This window comes from Vulpes lagopus, chromosome 23 (assembly GCF_018345385.1).
Source record: "Vulpes lagopus strain Blue_001 chromosome 23, ASM1834538v1, whole genome shotgun sequence".
In the NCBI taxonomy this organism is placed as follows: domain Eukaryota; kingdom Metazoa; phylum Chordata; class Mammalia; order Carnivora; family Canidae; genus Vulpes; species Vulpes lagopus.
Genome location: NC_054846.1, coordinates 55,717,474 through 55,720,882, shown reverse-complemented (window position 1 = coordinate 55,720,882; position 3,409 = coordinate 55,717,474).

Sequence of the window (3,409 nt, the reverse complement as noted above, 5' to 3'; positions counted from 1 at the left end):
CAGACGAAGCGGGGAGCGCAGTTCTCCTCCTATGGGGCAGGAAGGGAACCCCAAACCAGCTCCCCACACAAGGCTTTCGGGGCCACGTGTCCTGTCCCTGTTGCGCAGGGGCCCGGCCAACAGACCCTCTCAGCCTTCCTTCGGGACGCCCCATTTCGGCTCGCGCCCCGTCTGCGGCCTGACCCAGAGGTTGCTGCGGGCCAGGCTTTTCTTTCCCCTCGTGCAGCTTCGTGTCTGGAAGCATCTGGTCAGTCCGGGCGCGCGTGAGCTCCTTCCGTGCAACGGCCTGTGCTCGAGGCCCATCCCCCACTGTCCTTCCACCTTGTCGGCCCCCGGGACCTGGCCTGGCCGTGGGCCCCTGCCTGCCACCTGTTGGCTGCCCCTAACACCCTCCATGGCGTGGAGCTCTCAGTTTACGGCCACACGGAGGAGCGGGGAGGCTGGGAGGGGCCCCTGTGACGCCCCGGGGCCAAGGACAAGAAGCCGGATAGACTCCAGTCCCTTGAGGGATCCCCCCGCCCCGACCACATTAAGAATATTCCCAGAAAAGGGACAGTAAGGAAACGTCCCAGGGCTCAGGCTTGCTTAACTCGGTTAGGGGCCTTCCTTCCTGGGCGCTCCTGCGGCTTCCAGCTTTGCCCCATGAACACGTTTAATAATATTTTTGAGCTTTACACTTTTCTGTAATGTATACTTCTGTGGTCTAAACCCGTCACTAGGATTCTGGATACTTAAATATCTTCAAAATTTAATTATCTTTATTTTTTTAAATATTTTATTTATCCATGAGACACACAGAAAGCGAGGCAGAGAGACAGGCAGAGGGAGAGGCAGGCTCCGTGCAGGGAGCTTGAGGCAGGACTCGATCCCGGGACCCTGGGTCACACCCCGGGCCGAAGGCAGGTGTTCAGCCACTGAGCCCCCTGGGCTGCCCCCCAAAATTTAATATCTTTAAAAGGACTTCAAGGGGATGGTCACAGTATTTGCATTTGGAGCAAAGGAGATAAAATTGGGGAGGAAACAAAAAGATGTCAGTACATACATATTTTTTAAATGAGAAAATTAAATCTCAGTAGGAAACTGCAGCAGACCTAGGCCCCTTGAGGTGAGCCCCTGGCTGTACGGTCCATCCTCTTCTTGGGGGCCGGGGTGTCTCCTGGCTCAGGGCAGGAGGCCGAGGGGATGGGGGCACCACCCACATGCTGCTCATGCTGGGGACCCTGGGACAGGGGAGTCTTGAGTGCTGGGCTAGCCAGTGGCCACCATTCCGACGGCTGCGGCAGGACGGGGACCCCACCCTAACTCGGATGCCCCACTCCCTGGAAGCCGCAGGCCGGGGGCGCTTATCCGACGTCTGCCAATGGCGCTCAACCGGGCCAAAGAGGACAGAAGGGGAGCCCTTGCGGCCCTTGGGGGGTTAGTAAAGTTGCCTAACGGAGCTCAGCCCGCAGATGACGCGTGTGCGGCCTGTGGGAACGGGGAGGGCAGGTGCAGGGCTCCTCTCGGTCCCCTTGCTCGGCAGTCAGCAAGGACCCTTGACCACCGCCCCCCCCCAACGCACCGCCCCCAGACCCTCTCGGAGCCTCCGCCCTGTCGAGGCCACATCCGGGCCGCGAGGGACCGAGGCCACAGGCCCGAGAAGGGGAAGCAGGTCGCCCGTCAGAGTCATCCCCTAGGACGTGGCCGCGTGGAGCCGGACAAGGGGGCTCCGTAGCAGAGCGGACAGGACCCTGCGAGTTCCTCTTCCCCATCCCAGCCCCGGTAATCCTGTTCCCCCTATGTCTCCCAAGTCTTCTCTAATAAAGATGGAAGCTTCAGTTCACGCAGGTGCCCGGCTGGAGCCTGGTATCCGCTCAAGCAGATTTGAACCGCAAGGAAAACGAAACACGGGCGCCACTTTGGACACGGACTTTATTGTATAGAAATTTCCAGCAGAGCTACCACAGGGTCCCTGGGCGGGGGCGGGGGCTGCAAGAACCTAGTGGAGCTGAGCGGGCAGGCCTGGGGGCTGCTCCTGCCGGACCCTGCAGGCCCGGACCCCAACCGGCCACCGCGAACAAGGCGAAGGAGCAGCCCAGGCCCCGGCCCCCCGGTCCCCCCGCCCCGCAGACTGACCCGATCCACCGAAAACCCTGCAGGTGCCAACTGAAAGCGCAACCCCGAACGACAAACAACCCTCGTTGGTGGGCCCCGAACAGGACACTGGAACACAGTCTGAAAAATCAAATGTGTCGCCCTCGTGCTCCGCCAGGGAGGAACCCCCGTGGGCCCCGGGAGGTCCTCGTTGACTTACACAGTAGGCCGCATGCCTACGGTGTCGTTTGAAAAGTCATGTAAACGTTGTAAAGTCTTCAGGTGTCCGCCGTCATCTAAAGAGGTTCGTAAAAAACTACCGGACTTGTTAAGACTACAAAGACTGGCCCCCGGTCCCCCGTGAAAAAAGCAATTGTTACAAAAATATAAAAAATAGCCCAGCTCCTGCCACGGGACCTCTGCGCCGGGAGCCCGGGCACCGGCACCTCCCGCTCTATCGGCCGTCCGCCGAGCACAAGCGCCTTCTCCTCGGTTTGTAGGAAGGAAAAGCTCCGAGGCGGTCCCTGTGCCGCGGGGGCTTGGGTGCCAGCAAGCGGGGCGCTCCGACCCTCCCCCACAGCGCTGGCCCCGGGGACCTTGGGCAGACCTGGGGGGAGCCCGCAGTGCGTGGACGCCGACACGTGGCTCTAAGCTCAAGTGTCTCCACGGATGTTGAGTCCACCTATGTGCACCTGGCGCAGCGGCCAGGCCGCCGGGCACTCGGACCCCCCACGAGCTGGCGATGGGCTGGATCCACGTGGACAGCGGGCACCGCGGAGGGGACGGTCATGGAGGACGGCCCTCGTCCACCGGGCACCTGCAGGGCCTCCTTGCCCCCAATGACACCCCGGGCCGCTGTACGCAGGCTCGGGGAGCCCTCGGGGGAGACGGGCCGCTGGCCCACGAGGCTGGGCACCCGCAGGCAGGGGCCCTCCGCGCTTTGGGGAGACTGCTGGGCGCACCCTGCGCCCCCAAGGCCCGGAGCCCTCGCACGGGGCCCCGCCTGCACGTGCCCAAGAGGACGCTCCGCCCCGAAGCCCTCATGACCTCCAGCTTCACCCTGAGGTGCGCGGAGCCTCCCTGCCCGCGACGGGCTCCCGCGGGCCTGCTTCACCTACAGTCTGGCTCCCACCCCCCACCCCTGCGGGACCCCTCGCCTCGACCGTAGCCACCAGTACCTGTCACAGGCCCGCCTGGCACCCCGTCCGACGCCGCCTGCCGCGGCCGCCACTACCCTGGCCTGAGACCCAGGCCACGCGCCTGCAGGCGGGAGCGGTGACCCTCCTGCGCCTCCAGCGACCCCGAGGCTCTCCTGTTCGGAAGAACCACATGTTCA